The sequence below is a fragment of the Staurois parvus genome, unplaced genomic scaffold (assembly GCF_062004578.1).
Source record: "Staurois parvus isolate SC_StPar_1 unplaced genomic scaffold, SC_StPar_1.0 ptg000953l, whole genome shotgun sequence".
Lineage (NCBI taxonomy): Eukaryota > Metazoa > Chordata > Amphibia > Anura > Ranidae > Staurois > Staurois parvus.
Window position 1 is genome coordinate 227,855 of NW_028318749.1, and position 20,913 is coordinate 248,767.

General features: G+C 42.3%; 1 protein-coding gene across 2 annotated transcripts in view; it reads right to left on the bottom strand.

Moving 5' to 3' along the window:
- SHISA7 (shisa family member 7) overlaps positions 1–20,114 on the bottom strand; it is a 194,658-nt gene extending 174,544 nt beyond the window's left edge. For both annotated transcript variants that reach the window (XM_089656966.1, XM_089656967.1), the window contains exon 1: positions 19,506–20,114. The gene's annotated coding sequence lies outside the window, so the exon portion shown is untranslated. The remainder of the gene's footprint in view (positions 1–19,505) is intronic.
- Positions 20,115–20,913: the final 799 nt, after the last annotated feature.

Genomic DNA, 20,913 nt, shown 5'->3' on the forward strand with positions numbered 1-20,913 from the left:
CAGCCGTCCAAATATTAAAAAGACAGGATCAAGACAGAGCTCTTGGCAACCAGACTACATTTGAATAAACATTAATAGTCATTTACTACCTGGAAAGAATCCGGGAGCACAAAGCGTCCTTCTATGTTCCTCTGCGTATAATTGTATGAATCCTGAATTATAAATAGGTAGCTCAGTGGCATGGAAATGCTGACTGTGCTGGTTCAAACATCACTTGGATTTTCAACCTTCTAATAGTTTAGTGACCTCACCTTCAGTCATTTTAATTATTCTTTTTTTTTTATCTCTATAAAAGTATTAAAATATTCATAGATATCAGGGCCATCTTTATTACAGGTATCAAGGTTGTTTTATATTATGTTTTTACGTTTTTTGTATGCATGGGCAAAGATATCGGAGGAGACCGAGGAAATAAGCAAATGTGCAAATTCCTAGCAGGCGTCTTTTCATTCTACAGATGGTTGGCTGTAAACACCTCCTTCACTGCTGCACACATTGGAAGCTGGGCTTCAGGCAGATAAAAGAGATTCACATTAATGCAGCTATGTATTCATTAATAAATCATTGTGTAAAATGCATCAAGTGTAAGTAACTGAATTTGACTTGGTATCAGCAACTTGCAATCCCCTGTACAACAACGCTCAGACTGGGAGAGGGAGGGGCAGAAGTGGGAGCCAATGTGCTGATAAGGAACATGCTGATAGGAGAAGAGAGCAGAGTAAGCAGAGGGTTGACCTGATAATTTTTCTGCTGCTCTTTCACAGTCCAGTCAGCAGGTTGGGGCGAAGAAAGAACACAACTGTTCATCTCCTATGGTTTATAACTGTGTATGTGTATATGTAGAGGATGTGATATCATCCACCTGCCTGTGCTGTGGTAAGGGGCTTTTATAAATTTCTGAACTAGATGGACAGAAATACAAATACTTTGTCAGGTAATACAACTCCCCTATGTTTATTTCATCTGTGTATTTAGCTGTTTGCCTGGAATTTAGCTTCAAAGCAATATTATTAAAGTACATTTATTTTTAAAATGCTGACAGGTAGGTTTTTTTTTTTCAACAGAAGAGAGCCTAGTGTCATAAAGGCCTATCATAAATGCCTATCCCAGCCTATCGGGGTAATGTAATAAGTCCCACATGAACAGCTCAGACCACATTTACAGCACCCTCGCTGTACTGTGTTGATGTGACTCCTGTGCACATGCATGGCAGTAATGTCATCGAGGTCCAGCCATTCAAGTGGCCGAAGAGACAGAACCCAGAAGGAAGTCCGGGCGAAGATGTAAGTGGCGGGACCAGCAGGAACGGTGATATCGTAGTGCTGGAGGGCTCCGTTTGACAGGTAAGCCTGCCATAATGTGCATTCTAGCACATTATGACATAAATCTGTAGAGGGCCCATTTTAAAAAATGCAGAGTGTATTACCTTTTTAAGAGCATATAATCACTGTATGAAGCTGCAAAACTATCAGTACTACTATCTGTACTATATCACGCACAGACATTACTGATATTCTTGTTTTCCTGTATATTAAAGGGTGTGTAAACCCTAATAATGAACTTCTCCTATTAGCTACTTTTAGTCTGCTAAATATACAATTGAAAGTGTTTATCTATAAATATGTTCAAAAACTTCATATACCTGTTGATCCTGCCAGAAACCTAGTGAAATTCATGTGCTGTCTGCAGTGCTATCTTAAAAGAGAAGTTTGGTAATATAAAAACAAACATACATACTGACCTCCATGCTGCAGTATGGTCTGATGCTGCAGCTATCCTCCTACAACTCTAAGACCGAGAACAGGGCACTCACTTGACCACTGATCGCTCAGTTCTTGGTCCGCTCTGAGTAGAGAGCGATGACTGTCTCTCTGCTCTGCCCCTCCAATGCTTACTGGCAGGCTGAGCCAGCTGCCAATCGGGCATCTGGGTGGACCCTGACATTATTGTCAGGATTGTTCTTGTACAAAAAGCCAGCTCCATAAGGACATAGTTTGACCAGTTTCGTGTGGAAGAACACAGAGCCATGATCTCAACCCAACACCTTTTTGATGAATTGATGAATTTGATGAATATCAGCTATATATCATAAATGCTTTTTTGGTTTAGTATTATTTTAGTATTAAAAAGTATCAAAGCAGGTGGATAAATATTACAGCCAAGCAACTATCATGTTCAAAGCAAAATCATAAATGGCAGCCTACACCTATATAAAAGAAAGAAGTCCAGCGCTACTTTGGCAAAGATATAAACAGTACAATTAAACCACATCAGAATGGGTTAAAAGTGAGCAAACACCAAAAAGGATCTCAGCCAGTTCATTTAACGTCCTCATAAAATACAGTGAATGATGAGTGATGTAAATCAGGCCAGAAGAGTCATCAACCATCAGTGATCAAACAGCCAATTACCAGATATCTTTGACCACTAAAGAAAAAGCGGTCAAATAGCACAGTTCTACTCAATGGTTATGGCCAGACTCCAGGCAGATTCAATCCTCCGGTTAACAACACTTGCTCTACTTTCCCCAGTATCAAGATTGATTCGCCACTAAACAATAGTATCTCTCCCAAAAATGAAAGGCATAGAGAAAGCGAAGCATCTCATAGTGTAGAAAACTCTAAAAATCCAATTTATTCAAAGTATTGCACTTTCATAAATCAATAAGAAACCAGCATATCAGTAAAGATGTTGTTTCAAACCAACAAGATGGCCACCATCCGTTTCCGCATCACACGGCTTAGCTCCACCTAACGTGTTTCATCATCATAAGACGTCGGCAGGGGCCAACACCTATAATGATGGATTCACTCCCATGCACAAATGTTATGTTACTCGTTAGCATACGCACACCACAATATACAGGTGAAACTCAAAAAATAAGAATATCGTGCAAAAGTTCATTTATTTCAGTAATGCAACTTAAAAGGTGAAACTAATATATGAGATAGACTCATTACATGCAAAGCAAGATAGTTCAAGCCGTGATTTGTCATAATTGTAATGATTATGGCTTACAGCTCATGAAAACCCCAAATCAACAATCTCAGAAAATTAGAATATTGTGAAAAGGTGCAATATTCTAGGCTCAAAGTGTCCCACTCTAATCAGCTAATTAAGCCATAACACCTGCAAAGGGTTCCTGAGCCTTTAAATGGTCTCTCAGTCTGGTTCAGTAGGAATCACAATCATGGGAAAGACTGCTGACCTGACAGTTGTGCAGAAAACCATCATTGACACCCTCCATAAGGAGGGAAAGCCTCAAAAGGTAATTGCAAAAGAAGTTGGATGTTCCCAAAGTGCTGTATCAAAGCACATTAATAGAAAGTTATGTGGAAGGGAAAAAGTGTGGAAGAAAAAGGTGCACAAGCAGCAGGGATGACCACAGCCTGGAGAGAATTGTCAGGAAAAGACCATTCAAAAGTGTTGGGGACTTTCACAAGGAGTGGACTGAGGCTAGAGTCAGTGCATCAAGACCCACCACACACAGACGGATCCTGGATATGGGCTTCAAATGTCATATTCCTCTTGTCAAGCCGCTCCTGAACAACAAACATCAGAAGCGTCTTACCTGGGCTAAAGAAAAACAGACTTGGTCTGTTGCTCAGTGGTCCAAAGTCCTCTTTTCTGATGAGAGCAACTTTTACATCTCATTTGGAAACCAAGGACCCAGAGTATGGAGGAAGAATGGAGAGGCACACACTGCAAGATGCTTGTAGTCCAGTGTGAAGTTTCCACAGTCTGTGTTGATTTGGGGAGCCATGTCATCTGCTGGTGTTGGTCCACTGTGCTTCATTAAGTCCAGGGTAAACACAGCCGTCTACCAGGAGATTTTGGAGCACTTCATGCTTCCTTCCGCAGATGAGCTTTATGGGGATGCTGACTTCATTTTCCAGCAGGACTTGGCACCTACCCACACTGCCAAAAGCACCAAAACCTGGTTCAAAGACCGTGGGATTACTGTGCTTGATTGGTCAGCAAACTCGCCTGACCTGAACCCCATAGAGAATCTATGGGGCATTGCCAAGAGAAAGATGAGAGACATGAGACCAAACAATGCAGAAGAGCTGAAGGCCGCTATTGAAGCATCCTGGTCTTCCATAACACCTCAGCAGTGCCACAGGCTGATAGCTTCCATGCCACGCTGCATTGAGGCAGTAATTGCTGCAAAAGGGGCCCATGAGCTGTAAGCCATAATCATCACAATTATGACAAATCACGGCTTGAACTATGTTGCTTTGCATGTAATGAGTCTATCTCATATATTAGTTTCACCTTTTAAGTTGCATTACTGAAATAAATGAACTTTTGCATGAAATTCTAATTTTTCGAGTTTCACCTGTATTGTATATCTGATTAGCAACCCATCACATGTTTGCAGTATAAACGAACGCATTTGCTCTTCGCAATTATAGAAATGTTGCGCACTATGGTATGCTTTGGTGGTCAAAAATAGTGCTGGAGTGTTTTTTTGGCTTTTGCCCTTTCAAAATGAACAGGCTGTCTTAACACAATGCAGAAAAATGTGCATTTTAAATACTGCACACCCTTAGGATGCACCTGTAAAAAGCTCAGGTTGAAGTGGTTGTCCTGGGATCATGGCTACTGCTGCATTCAAAGCTTTCAGCTGGCAATGGGCTTTAATATAGAAATGATCTGAATGGCTCAACAGCCACCCAATCACTTCTACAGAGCGCAGAAGGGCCATTCCACCATCCCCCACCTCAGCCCCTTCTCCGTTTCACTCGTCACTTTTAGGCGGTTTTGCTTAATTTTTAAGGCAAAAAAAAGGAATGTGTGTGAGCAATTCATCACTGGAATATAGTCTGAATGCATATACAATAACACATCTGGTTTTCTAGCACTGCAGAAAGGGTTAAAATTCCCTGTAGCACTAGTAGAATCAGACCATGGCTCATAACCTGTTTCCACCCGCGTAAAACATATGTGCGGCAACAAGAGGGTAGGTATTAATGCCCACACAATACACATACAGTATGCGTCACTGGGCAGCTGATGTCTCTCTGCTGATAGCACGCTCACTGCGCACTCCCAGCACAGAAACTGAACTGTCATAGACAGCTCTTGATCCTCACTAACAGAGCAGAACCGGCTAGCTGGCGGGACTGGCTATGATTATCTGACCACTCTGGCAGCCAATCAAACCAGTCATGATTGTTGGTCCTCCCCTTCCTCCCCCTGGGCATTACAAACTTTTTAAAGGGATACTGGGCCAGGTGGGAAGGAGATAAACACAAAGGTCCAACTCTCTAGCAATCTGAAAGTTCCCCCTGAACACTGCTCTAACAGTGCTCCCACCCCTGAACAAGGCTGTTGATTGCAGTAGAGTTCAGGAGGAAGGGTGGAGGAGCATGTCAAACCTCTAGAGAGCTGGGCCACTGCTTTGTGTGTAAGAGCATCGGTCCAACTCTGTAAGTGCCACAAACACATGATATTTTAACCCTTGCTGTGGTACTTAGCAGTTAAAAAAAAGTAAAAGAAAAGCAGATTTATTATCGTATATGCAGCCAACAGCATCACAGTAAGAAACCATGAGGGTTCAATTGGACTTTAAACAAAAATAGCAGTAATTTAGCTTACCGCTAAGAGCCTCTCAAAAATGCTATCAACTTCATTTCATCCAGTAACAATGCTGACTATACCAGCATGTCCAAAAATGAAATAACACCTTCAGAAATCCTGCTTAGGCTCCTGCCATGTTCCTCTCCTTCATGTCATCATCCAGTGGATTAAAATCAAAATGTATTATCGCTCTGCAGACACACACACTTATCGCCTAAGCCAGTTTCAAGTTAAAGAATTATCATACTTAATACTGACACGTTAAGGCTGTAAAGCTAGATTGGATGTTTACCATTGCGGGAATATTGCTTGCCATTTGTATGTGCTGTCTAACACAGCAGCAGCTTAAACCCAATATAATCCTTATTAATGAGCAGAAATTGCTGCTGTGCATATGATTGTCCCTCACTGTCCACAGCTACAAAGACAGTTCACGTGTACGCCATTCACTCTGTTAGCTTCATCCACAATCTTAGCACATCAGGTTTGAAAATGACCATGCCCTATCTGTGTCAGTGTATTCCTTTTACATCTTAATCACTTGAGCTCCAGAGGATCAGTGACTTATGGCGGCGATCAGCGACTTATGGCGGGACTGCGGCGGACATTCTGACCTTGGGGGGTACTGACTTGGGGTCACTGACATCCCCAGTGACACCAATACAGTGATCAGTGCAAAAAAAAAACCACTGACACTGTACTAATGGCACTGGGGAGGAAGGGGTTAACTTTATTTTTCAGGGAAGGGTTATCTGTGTGAGGGGGAGTGTTTTACTAGGGGGCGGGGGTGTGTGCTGGATGGGGACAGGCTGATCGGGAGAGAGAAACTCTTCTGTCCTGATCAGCTTGTTCTTCGAACTGTCAGGGAAGTGACAGAAAGCACAGCTGTGCTCTCTGTCACTGATTGCCACCGATCGCCGGGAGATAGCCGATAAGGACCGACTGTGACCCGGCGACTGACATCCGCGGCTGTGATCGCGGGACAGGTAGGGCGGCGGCGCGCCTCGCACGCGCCCCCTACCTGTTTACAAAACACATGTTTTAAAACGTGGTTTTGCCTGCCCGTGCCGCCCTGCCGCCGTATTTATACAGTGGCTGGGCAGCATGTGGTTAAAGTACAAGTCTGCTCTAAACCTATGTAAGCTTAACCCAGGGCAGCAAAGTGGCTAAATGGTTAGCCCTTCCGCCTGGCAGTACTAGGGTTATTGGTTCGAATCCTAGCCACGGCAACTCCCGCCTAGAGTTTGCATGTTCTCCCTGTGCCTGTGTGGGTTTTCTCTGGGTACTCCAGTTTCCTCCCACACTCCAAAGGCATGCTGGTAGGTTAATTGGATCCTGTCTAGATTGGTCCTAGTATGTATGAATGTAAGTCAGGGACCTTAGATTGTACACTCCTTGAGGGTTAGGGACTGATGTAAATGTACAATATGTAAAGCACTGCATAAATTGACAGCACTATACAAGCACCTGTAATAAATAAAAACCCTGCTTCCACCACCATTCTAATCCCTATACAAACTACCCAGTAAAGCAGCCTTTTTCAATGCAGAGGAACCCTTGACACAACTTTCCGGTTCCAGGGAACCCGTGCTAAAAAAGAGTATATCTACAACTCATGGTACATTAGCGTGATAGTCAGAGGTCAGAATGCTCCTTACACTTGTGGTCATTGGGAAGAATTACATAGATACAGTTAGTCTGGCTGAAAAAAGACAAAAGTCGATCCAGTTCAACCATTATTGCCCCCTTACACATTGCTAAAAAGATCAATGGTGTCAGTGGGAACTTACCTGAGAGGCAAATATTGCTGTTTACTCAAGGAACACCTAGCAACCACTAGGGGAACCCTAGGGTTCCACGGAACCCTGGTTGAGAAACCCTGCTGTAAAGGAAAGATGTGTATACTTAGCTAACTGGCTTCAGGGGAAAGGAGAGAGCAGTGACAACTGCTGCAGCGTCTCTAGGTGGTGATGTCACCCACAGACTTACTATGGGGCATCAGTTGTCAGCTATCCCTCCTCTCTACAGAGCGCCCTTAGATTAGGTGAGTAGACACATCTTTCCTTTACAGGGTAGTCAGTATAGGGCCTAGAATGGGGGTAGGAGCAGGTTTAAGCTTAGATAGTTTTAGACTGGACTTTTACTTTAACCACTTGAGCTCCGTAAGACTTTACCCCCTTCATGACCAGGCCATTTGTTTGCTGTACTGTACTACGATACTTGCGCAGTCATGCAACGCTGTACCCAAACTAAATTTACATCATGCCATGCTTAACGACAGGCAGCTGAAACACTTTTCACCAGTCCTTGGTTACCTGTGACAACTACTCTCTCCTCCACTTTTGATGCCAAGTTAACCCATTGTAACAGACTTGCTTCATACCCCAATGTGCTGTAACCGAACCAAGTTCATTTAGCTGCCATTGACCGTCATGCTTCCATTTTAAGTAACTTCAGACAAGGCCCAGGAAACAGTTTAATGAACTTTGCTGAAAGTCTTCACAATGTACAAACACAGTTCAGTACAAAAGCATCCTTCACTAACTATCCTAAATTGTGGCTGCCCAGGTGATAGTCCACGGTGGAAATCCATTGTGTGGCAGTTCTCCAATAAGCCGATGCCTTCCGGCGGACTGCAGGGCCCAGCTGTCCCCCCTCCGTAGGACCATGTCAGAGCATCCTTAGCAGGCAGGTCTAAGAAGGAAGGCTCCTGGGCGGTTGTTGGCTGTAAATGGCTACATCTTCCTCTCTGAGCTTAAGTGACCAGAGCTGTGTGAGCAGAGCCTTCCCCCTTTTTATAACAGCACAAAGGAGAGGGCTGAGCCCAGAAAGACCAGGGAACTGCAAAGACATGCTTAACCCCTTCCCAGCCTGGGCAGCCTGACTCACTTGCTAACAGAACACCTTCTCCTTGTAGGCAAGGTATAACTTATCTTGGAAGATTTGTTTCATATCCGTGTACCACCTGAGGGTAGTCACTTCACTGGGTATATGTAAGGGTTTACAACCACTTTGAGTGATGATACCTCTATGACTTAGGCTCCATTCACACTTGTGCAACTCCAAAGTCCTGCAATTTCCATTGCGACTTTCCATTGTGACTTTGATGCAACTTTGATGCAACTTTGGATGAGTGTAACTTGGATGCAACTTTGGCTGTTGACTTTGGCTTTGACCGTTGCACAACTGTAACATTGATAACATTAAGATGCAACTTTCATGCGAATTTTGAGAGTTTAAATTGCAGTCTATGATAGTCAAATCTCGTGAAAGTCGGACCAAAGTAGTGTAGGAACCTTTTTAAAGTTGCTACGACTTTAAGTCACACATATATGAATGGTTGTCTTTGAAAACATGGGGTGTGACTTTTCATGAAACTTTATGTGCCCAACATTGCAAGACGGGTCACACAAGTGTGAATGGATCTTAATTTGTTTGGCAACAGAGTCTGAAAACTAAGAATACGAAGATTTCTAATACCAGTCCTTTGCTAGAATATTAATGAATGTTTTTTAATGGCATGGAACATTTTGTGTGAGTAAAACTGTGGTCATAAAGTGACCCTCCCGATGGACCATGACTATAAGAAGACTCTTACATTCAGAATTGAACAATCTCTGTAAATTGTCTTGTCAAAAGAGTTGTAATTCTGTTTAGACAAGATTACAGCCACACTTAAGCCCAGTACACACTATTATGAAATCTGATTGTACACAGCTGATTAGCAGGTCCTGGCCGTGAATCATTGGTCAGGACTTGCTGACAGGCTTCTGCTGTTGTGTACAATCACAGCGGCAGCAGGCGGGCGGGGGAGCGAGTGTGCCTGAAACTCGGAACCACATAGCGGCGTGCAGGTATGTCGCTTTGCCTGTGCAGGCCCCCGTCCACAGTAGATTGCAGGCGGGTGGTCCACATGTGGTTAAGAACTGAGAACTGTCCTCAGTCTCTAGGGCACATGATTTAGGTCAGTACTCACAAGGTCAATAGATTTCATACCAGACTTTGGAAATAGGCGCCCCAGCTATGCTACAGCTGGGACCTCGATGACTCCCGAACAGCATTCCAGCAGACTGCCCTAAGGGGCAGAACCCCTTAGACAGGGGACTTCTCCTATAGGACTGGGCTCAGGACCTACTACTCCTCTGCCCCAGGCCTCAGGGTTCTCCAACCACCTACTGGACACATCTCCACAGGGATTGGCTGGGCTCCATAAATATTAAAGCTGCCCATCTTTTTTTTCCCACTGAGATTCTAGAAAAATAATCAGATCAGCAATCTGTCAACCACTGAGCGGGCCAGAGCAATCAACCATCGCTCCTCTGGAACTAAGCTAAATGTTCCTAGCAGCCTACACTACCTAGGAGGGGACCACAGACATATACAAACTATATTTTCCATTTACAGTCTTCTTGCTAACAATTTAGTTTTCTCTTCTCTTGTGGCTCAGTGACGATTTTTGGGGATTTCTCATTACTTTCTGTCACAAAGACAATGGTTACCAGGACCAATAGAGAGGCTGAATGACCTCATGGGGGCACATATTAATAATAACCTTAGAGGGGTTTTGAAACTTCCCCACTCCTTCCATTAATAAAATATTAAGAGTTACTCAACCCACAACAGTAAAATCAGTCTGTATATACAGTAAAGCATGTTTGTTATACTCACTGTGGAACCTAAGGGGTTAATCCGCTGCATTGTATAAAAAGAATGTTTGATCCTGTCTTCTCTGATCCTCCAATTCTACTGTCCCCAATCCATCTGCTGATAGTACAGAGCCTTGGGGGTGTATATTGCTAGAGAGGTTTTTTTTTCCTTGGGAGAATGCATGTGATCAGCACTGTACAGACAGAGGGTCAGATCCTGCAGCCTGATAGTACAATCAAGGGAGATTTAAAACGTATCCTACAAGCTTTAACCAGTGCTCTGCTGGACACTGATAGAAGTAACAAGATTGCTCTAACTGCTGATGAGAGGTATTTAGCAGTTTATATTTACTAAAATAATTGCATTTCCATGTTCTGTGTACTGTGGGAAATCAGATACAGTAAATGTAGGGTCCTGGGTTTAGTATCACTTTAAATAGACTTTAGAACATATACAGTATATGGTCGAAATGTAAACTCATACATTAATTTCCATATTGTATTTTCAGACTATTTCTATCCTACTTCTATTAATCTGAACTATCTTGAAGTTTGTAAACTTACACCCCGGTCAAATCAAACCCTACTTTGAAATCGTGCGACTTACAGTGAAGTCGGATGACATGCCGATTTCAGGTGCGAATTGCAAGAGATCTGATACAGATGTCTATGCAAATCGCACAAAAAGTAGTGCATGTACTACTTTAGAAATCGTCATGACTCCGACTAAGTCGGAACCGCACTGATATGACCACTCTAATTGCGGACAATAGGCTGCGATTTGCAAGTTGCATGGCATGCAAATCGCATGCCAATTCAGATCCAGTGTGACCGGGGTCTTAGGGTCTTTTCACACGGGCGTTCCGTTTTTTTCATCAGTTCAGTCATGTTTTTTCCAAGAAAAAACTAATCAGTTCACATCAGTTTTTCATCTGCTTACATCCATTTTTCATCAGTGCATATCAGTTTACATCAGTTTTGTCATCAGTTTGCATCAGTTTACATCTATTTTTCATCAGTTTACATCTGTTATTTCATCCGTTTAAATTTTTTTTATACATCCTTTACCAATGCAAAAACGGACCGTATGTTCATCTACATCCATTTTTCATCTGTTTGCATCCATTTTTCATCCATTTACATCCATTTTTCACCCATTTCGTTTTTTTTATGGAAGAAAAATAGGGTTTTCTTCCATTCAAAAATGTCAACAGATGTGGACATTACCGGATGTAAACAGATGATCATCCGTTTACATCAACTAGTCCATAGAAATACATAGATGTCAGTTTTTCATCTGTAAACAGACAGATGAAAAACGAACATACGGAACGCCCGTTTGAAGATCCCCACACATTTCCTTCCTTGAATCCAGTGATATGTAGTCACTATGCCCTGTGAGTAGGCACTGCTGTGTCACACATTTCACAGAGCCTGCCTTCTGCATTACAAAGGTGTTGAGAGGAGGAGGATCAGGAGGTGGAGTCAGTACAGGAATTACTGCTTGCAGGCAGCATTGTACCATGGGATATGTAGTCCTTAGGCACTTAAGGGGAACAGCAGAGGAGAAGCTGCAAAGCATGGAGGGAATCCAGGAAGTTGTGGAAGGGGATTGCCAACAGACAGGCAACACTCACAACATGGAAGGAGATTTTTCAAGTAAGTTTATATTGGATTGTCAGATATAACAATTGTTTGTATTGTTATTACCATGCTGATGTTATAAAATGAAAGCGTATTCTGTGACCATAGAACTCCTTTAACTTCTTGCCGCCCACGTAACACATATGTACAGTGGTAAAGAGGGTGGGCTTTAACACCCACATATGCATCTATGGGAGGCAGTGGTGTCTGTGCTGGGAGAGCACTCATTGCACGTTCTCAATCCCAACACAGAGACTGAGCTGTAAAAAGACAGCTTTCAGCCTGTACTAATGATCTGGAACCGGAGATACCGTCGCTCTGATTATGTGACAACCAATCACAATGGTCACAGGAATAATCAGACCTACCTGCCCCCCCGCATGTGATCCCAGTTAAAGGGACACCAGAGTGGTCAGAAAAGGATTAAGAAAGCAACCCATTTCATAAAACCTGGGTAAAACAAAGTTAAAAATCATGCCAAGTCATTTATCCACCGTTACTCCACTTCTCTTGCATGCCCCACACCATGCATTTGCAATGCTTTCTGATTGTGCGTAGAACTTCAGAGCCAAGCTGTTTATGATCACTAAAAAGATACAGAGACAGCCTGTGCCGTTGGAAGAACAGATGTTTTAACTTCAGCTATGAATTCAGGAGCCAAGAAACTGCTTTTTCCACAAAGTTGTCTGCCCATAGACACTCAGATGTCACCCCAAGAGCGACGGAAGATATTTGTGTGGCCAAGACATTGAAAAATCTCCGTATGTCATAATAAGCTCCTCCGACAGCCAAAGGCGCTCGTTATCGCCCCCTAAGTGGGACACAGATGGCATGTATTGAGAGCATTGCTGGTGAACTCTGGGCTCTCTATGGCCACTCTTACACTGTACACTGTACACACTACAACCTTTTACAGATGAGCAAGTCATTTATTCTTTTGAAAAGGGGTTAGGAAGCGTCCTCTTCTTTATTAGGGCAAACTGGAGCATGCTTCATAAGATCCTTTTTTTAACTCATTTGTTGTATTAAAAGCTGATTCGCACTAGCAGACATGCACTAAGGCATACATATTTATCACTCTGTACTGCACTGTGCACGCTCACTGAGATGCATTGTTAAAATTAATCACAGTGCTTGCTTTTTTTTCTCTTTTTAACTTCAAGTGTTTTTTTTTTAACCTTAGTGCATTCTAGTGCATGCAGCTCCCCCCACCCACTTATACTGACCTGAGCTCGATCTCAATCCAGCAATGTGCAGTAGAGCAGAAGCTCTCTCCCTCCTCATTGGCTCAGAGACAGCACCAGGAACCACTGCCTCCCGCTGTTGTCAATCACAGCCAGTGAGGAAGTAGTTGAGGAGGGGGGGGGACCGAGATGCACTGTCTATGGACACACAGAACCATCTCAGAAGCAAGCAAGCATAAGTGCCCCATAGCAAGCCAAGAGTGCCATCAGGGGGATCGCAGAAGAAGAGGATTGGGGCTGCTCTGTGCAAACCCATTGCAAAGAGCAGGTAGGGTTTGTTATTTTTAAAAAATAAAAAGTGATCCTTTACAATTACTTCAAACATTATTTAAGTTTACACCCTTTTTAATTCTATGTGCAACAGCATGCTGCACAAGACTACAACATGTCTTTTTTTTCCAAAGCACACCAATTCAGCAAAAATTGCATAATCTATCTATTAGAACTGCATTGGGTAACACTGCCCAGCATTGCCCAGTGGAGCTGGTGTGACTGAGCCCCTAATGTTATTATTCTTTCTTATAGAAAAAGAGTATGATTTTATATTCATATAGTCTGCTATGAACATATATAACACAATTATACCACAAAAAAAGGTATTTCCCCCAGAAGTCATCCACAAAGAAGAAACATTTCTACTGTAAAATAGTAATATAATGCTGAACAAATAATCAGTGTATCGTTTTTATATGTGTTCAGAATAGCATGATTTCTAAATACTGTCCTGCATAGGCAAAGTACACGTTTATTTTAAAGAAGTATTACTACAAATTTTACATCCCTATGGAATCCTCCAAGGAACTTAGTGCATGGAACACTTGGTCCTTTTCTTATTTTTAGTTGCAATTTGTACTACAATTACACCTTTCTCTATATTTCTGCTAGCTGTAGCTCCACTCCAAGCAGAAGCCCAATTTGTGGGCATGGGGGAGCTACAGTACAGTGCTCCCTATCTCTGTAGAAAGTGAAGATATTGTATTACTGCAGTGCAGTATTGCACTGCAGTAGTAGTAGTGTAGTAGAAACATACTCTATAGGGCTCAGTGCAGTCTGCAGACACAGTGGTTGCATCCATTGCCTTGACTGTCCACTCAGTGCCCATCGGGGAGACAACTGATATTTTACAGTCAAGGTAATAGCTAGTGGCTTGTGTTATGAATGACAGCACTCGTCATTCAAAACAGAATTAAAACAGCACAAGTCCCCAGCCTGTAAAAGATCAATTACCCCCCTATGGTAATTAAGCAGAGAGTCAGTGTAGATGTTCTAAAGGCCCAACCCAGACATAGCGGCTGCATCCATAGGCTGACACTGCTGACTCCTTGCTAAGTACCAGCAAGGCAGTGATTGATCTTTTACAGGCAGAGTATTAGTTGGTAAATTGTGTTGGTGTATTTCGTAGCGCCGAGCGCTGTCATTTGCTTCAGCAATGCTTTATGCACTAGGCTCCCTGAGGGATTCTATAGGGGTTTAAAATTTGTAGTCCAGGGTGCCTTAGTGCACCATGCTCAGGTGTTTAGTATAGATTGTGGTGTTAGATGTGCAGGGCCATCTTTAATATTGATTGGACCCTGGGCAAACATTTTGTTGCCCCCCCTAGCCACCCCCCCCCCCCAGCCCCCCACTCTGAGACATACAGTAAATAGCAGCTAGACTCGAAATCAGTATACTGCAGCAGATCAGGCAGCAATTGGTTGTCAGAGGTTACAGCATATCATTACTACTCACTGATTCCTAGAGGTTACAGCACGTACAGCTCATTGATCAGTTGCTAGAGCTTACAAAAATATTATTGCCATTTTCCTTTCTATTTTCAAAGTCTTGCTATATTTTGTAGCATTTCTATACAGTTAAAATTTAAATATAAACAGACACTTGAGATTTCTAATAGAGATAGGCACACTTAAGCCGGCCGAAATTCAGCTGGTTCAGCTGGAACCGGCCAAATTTCCATCCATGTATGGGCAGGCTAGTTGTACAGAAGTCGATCTACTGATCAACTTCTGTACAACCAGCCTGTTGGGTTTTCCTAATCGATCAGTGCCAGGGGCGGACTGACAACTCATGGGGCCCCCGGGAAATAGGGGATCATGGGGCCCCTGTGTCCTTGCCCACACTCAAACCACACCCAAAAAAAGCCTATGAAAGCTACCAGGGGCATCTCATGGGGCCCTCGGGCTGTGCCCGAGTTTTCTAATGGTCAGTCCGCCCCTGATCAGTGCTGCCAGCTATACCCGGCAGTGCTGATCAGTGTATTCTGATGGTGTGCAAGTCTCCCCGCTGTCAGAATACAATAGAGTGATTTCTTAACGAATGAATTTCGAACCATTAGTGGTGCAATCAGGAAACAATGTAAAAATTCCATTGTATCATTTCTGCCCATAAAGAAATTGATTAGAAAAAAAAATGATGCATTAATGTTGAAAACGATCAGAAAAATGTTGATGTTTGCTGGAGAATTCCAAAACAATGATGGGTCAATCAAGTGTTATATCAAAGGAACATTTAAATTTTCATTCAAATTTTCGTTCCTTTTTCTACTCATCTATGGCCAGCTTTAGAAACCTTAGTGCAAAATTTACATGAAACGTAACAAAGTCATGGCCTCTCTAGGTTCATAATATTTATCTAAGGCATTATTACAAGAAAAAAAATCAACCATGGATATAAAGATTGGGTATTCTGAATCAGCATTTGCAGTACTTGGGGCTCCTGTAGACGCATGAATGAAGCATTATAGGATATGTCAGATCCACTGCACAACTCCTCTATAGCAGTTCAGAGTGTGGAAGGATCTGCCATCCCAAGAACAAATAAAATGTCTGGCATCGTTTCATTAACATGCTGGTCTGATACAAAGCCTTTTGCCTACCTGCTATACCATTTGTTTCAACCATGTTCCCAGCTGTGTTACAACTTGTCCAAAAATTTGCAGCAGTGTGTAAAGTGTATAAAATGTTCCTTCTGCCTACAGGCATCAGATTATCAGTGGCCTCTCTAGAGATTTTTCCATGCCGGTACTTAATAGTGATGTAGCTGAACAGAAGGCTACAAAGAAATATACAGTGTTCAGGCACTACAGCAAACAGCGGTAGACTTTTTTTTCCACCCTGGCCAGGCCCCATCCTGATTGGTGCTCCTGTTGCATGCAAGATAAGTTTTCCCTTGCCTGCAGTCACGCTACCCTTTCAATTACTGGCACTTAGCAGTACGCTGTTGGCGTGTTCCTTGCCCAGCAACAGCTAGCCAGTTCCACCTAGAAACTCCCCTCCTTATAATGGCTAGCTGCACTGACTTAGCCCCACTATGACCTCCCATTGTGGGGCTGCAGCACAGTTGGGTTAATTTACTAAAACCAGAAAGTGCAATATCTGGTGCAGCTGTACATGGTAGCCAATCAGCTTCTAACTTCAGCTTGTTCAATTAACCTTTGACAAAAAAACCTGGAAGCTGATAGGTTTCTATGCAGAGCTGCACCAGATTTTGCACTCTCCAGTTTTAGTCAAGCAACCCCAGTGTGCATTTCGAACCTGGAACCTCTGTGTTCCTCTGGAACCTCTGTACTTTTGGCTTTCAAATGCTTGATAAGTTCCATTGCCACACTACAAATGAGAATATAAAAGAAGGGAACACTATGGGGTGCTAGGCCAATTATTTCAGGTGTTTTAGCACCCATACCCCAGAACCACCTCTGCAGATCCAACACTGTGTGCATTTCTGACCTGGAACCTCTATGTTATATTATTGCATCCTGACATTAAGACCCAGAGAATCGTATTCACTACACATAATTGTGGCTGTCAAATGTTTGGTAAGTTCCATTGCCACACTACAAATGAGAATATAAAAAGAAGGGGACACTATGGGGTGCTAGGCCAATTATTTCAGGTGTTTTAGCACCCATACCCCAGAACCACCTCTGCAGATCCAACACTGTGTGCATTTCTGACCTGGAACCTCTATGTTATGTTATTGCATCCTGACATTAAGACCCAGAGAATCATATTCACTACACATACTTGTGGCTGTCAAATGTTTGGTAAGTTCCATTGCCATTCTACAAATGAGAATATAAAAGAAGGGGACACTATGGGGTGTTGGCCAATTATTTCAGGTGCTTAAGCACCCATACCCCAGAACCACCTCTGCAGATCCAACACTGTGTGCATTTCTGACCTGGCACCTCTATGTTATGTTATTGCATCCTGACATTAAGACCCAGAGAATTGTATTCACTACACATACTTGTGGATGTCAAATGTTTGGTAAGTTCCATTGCCATTCTACAAATGAGGATATAAAAGAAGGGGCACTGTGGGGTGTTGGCCAATTAATTCAAGTGTCAAACACCCCTACTCCTCTACCACCATTGCAGATCTTTCATGTATTAAATGGTCCCCATATTTTTGTCCAATACCAACTTAAAAACCTGGGACTGGCTGACCATTGCACACAAGAAAGCATGATTTATCAAAGGCTGGAATGGATGTAAGAGCTGCTAATAAAGTATTGTGTGCTTTTGCAGGTTATGAAATGTGAAAAAGTTGGTTGTTGTTATGAGCAACCTAGACAGTTTATAATCATAAAGATTAAGCCCAATATGGTCTACCGGTAGGTCCTCCTACAATACTGCCGATTCTGAATCTACACAGGTGATGTCACTGATTCTTACCTGATTCACAGATACTTTGGCAGTTAGCACTGAAAAGGACAATGTGTTGTGAGTTTAGAGGCCATTCATTCCCGATGATGTTACTCACCGCTTACACAGATTTATTTTCATTGAAATGTTATTATTTTCGTATGACCTTTCTTTATCATCATGATGTCACTTCCCGGTAATCTTCCACACAATACATATGACTCAGTACCATCAATTGTACAGCAGATTTTGTTCAGTCCGTTTTGAAATAAAACCCGAGATTGCCTATAAATCACACATTAATGACTCTGCAGTATTATCTCATCCCTGCTCTTTATTACCTGAGCCGTGCCCTATAAAGTTAAACTGCTTTGAAAGTGCGGCTCTACCTATGAAATAATCCCATCAGCCCTTGCTCCTTTACAGCTGGCTCGCCTCCTCCATCGTTTGCGCTTTTACATAATGCAACATACGCTGCATTGACTAAAGCTGAGTTGGGGTCTTTCTGTATTATTTTGCCAATAGATCCTTGCACATCGCTATGCAGGTAGCATCATTCTGAGGTTATAAACTAGCGATTTGTCTTTCAGCTGCACCAATTCCTATATGTTTGCAACAACTGGACTTTTCCCTTTTCCACATCACCCTTCCCCGTCCATTCATTTTACAGTGCACCCAGCCCATATAAAGCATGCCAGCTAGCCTGTACTGTTTCCATGGCAACCAACAATGTGGAAATGGCACCCTTCCCCCTATCCCCTTACTGCTGCTTTAGGGATGCTGTTTTTACTCTGATTACACCCCTCCTCCTTCCACCGACTGTACACAAATCCCATATTCTCTACTGGCACATACACAGTGGACGTTGAACACACTGATCTGTATCATGCACCAAACCATGTGAGAGGCACACATCCACAAGTTGCTACCTTGCATATAATAACTTGACATGGACACACTGATCCATTAGCCTCGTTATCAAGTCTCCATTGAATAATTATGCTCCATAAGTGGTGGACTTAACCAGACCCCCCCAAAATGGGCACCTCTGTTCTTGCACATTGTTTGGTCCCGTCAGCTTCATAGGTGCATCAATCTCCGGCATCACAGATGGCCAGCCATAGTAATTGTAATGTAAGCAGCCTTGTTTGCACCCAACCATAAAAACGATTATTAGTTATTCAAGGCACACGCTCACACAAGCACGCTGAACCTGCTTTGTGCACTTCACACAAAGAGCAGCAAATCCATTGCACCCAATGTGTACATCTCATTATCTATCTATCTATCTATCTATCTATCTATCTATCTATCTATCTATCTAATCTTTTAATGGCTAAAAAAACATGGTTAAGTAGACAGCGGCAGATGCAACTTAAAGACAGTTGTCCGATAATACGTAAGACAGGGAATTTACAAGTGCGATCTAATCTTCTTACAATCTATAGGTTAAAAAACACAAATAGCAGGACCATTGGCTTGTGATGTGATTGCTGAATTGGATTGAAGGCACAAAGAACTGCACAGCCAGGCAGGCAGACACAGCCAGTGTCAGTTGAAGAATCATGCTGCTCTGCCTGCACTGAGCTAGGTGGTAATGTTTGCAGTATAATCAACCTTATTGCAAATTCATTCTTATCATTGCACAACAGCATCCTATATGACATATCACACAACCTTTGTAATGAATAATTCAACAGACTGCATTTCTCACATCTTATAATAAAACAAAGGATGGCACCTTACCTTTCTCATAGAAAATTCATAAAGTATAAAATCCAATATTGTTGCACGTATCTTGAATTTCCAATGAACAGTATCCATGCAAAAATATAGAAAACTGGAGAAAAAAATCTGTTGCTTTTCGTGTTGTCTTTTTTTTGTATTTTCTTTTTTCTTTTTCTTTTTTTTTTTTTTTGCTTAGTCAGTAGTCAGTTTGATACAAAAGAAACAGACAATAAAAATTATGCACTTGTTTTAAAAAATGAAATTCTTCTATGCTTACAAAAAGACTGTGGAAAAAATTAGACCTAATGTCTATTTGATGCCATTGGATAAAGCAACCCTCCCCTTTCTCTAAGCAGAGCTGTCGTTGGCTGGAAATTTCAGGGGGTGGCTTTTTTTTCGCAAGCCCACCTCACTCTCTTCTCATTTCCAATAGATCTCTTCCTTTCCAGTAAAGATTGCATTAAGAAGCAGTCAATTCTCCACCTCTGGTTGGTTTTGCAGAAAGGACGTAGAGAATTGGCAGCTGGATTAACCTTTCTTATGCTAAGGTGTCGTGCTGCATGCATGCGATTGCAGAGCTCTACATCTGTCAAAGGGGTCTTGTTGTATACATCCAACATTTCAGAGCTCTCTTCTCCCTTCCTCTAATCTACTAACTCTTCACCACCCACTTTATCTGTCAAATGTAATCAGAGGAGTAGCAGGGTTGGTCCTGTTGGAATATTGATTTGGGAAGGGGGGGGGGGTGAACAGCTTGTAGCCTAGAGTGATCTCACATAACAAGCCTATGTGACTCAATGACATAGTTAACAGGAACCTGCGTCGAAGCGAAGCCCTAATATGACAGTGGAGAACAATGTAACCAGGTGGGGATGTTACACACTGACAAGGGAGGGGGCTAATCACACACTTTGCAATGGCCCTATTTGTGATGCATAATTACACTACATGCACCCTAAGGTAAGAGGAAGTAACTTGCGGCTGCAGCATTACAGAATTATGTGAAGCGTGAATTAGCAGATTGCTAGCCCCTGTAGGCAAGGTCAGCCCTTTGCCGTATGTCCTTTTCTGGATGCCTATACCTCAATTTAATTTCGCTGCATTATAGGAACTGGCCTATTTTTATCCAGTTTTGTTTTTGTCTCTTTATCTATATTTTATAGGAAATGTAAAGTTTATAAATTAACTGCAAAGTATAGTTACCGAAAGTAACCAATCAGATTACATCTTACCTTAGATTACAGGAAATATAACAGCGATCAGACAAAGAGATTTTATCCACTGCTGTTTATTACACAAACCATATATATATTTATATACTGTATACGCAGTGTTCTATGCTATACATGATTGCAGTAATTCTGTATATTTGATACTTGTTTTAACAAAACTAAACTAAAATATGTTTTAAACCCCAATTGATCCT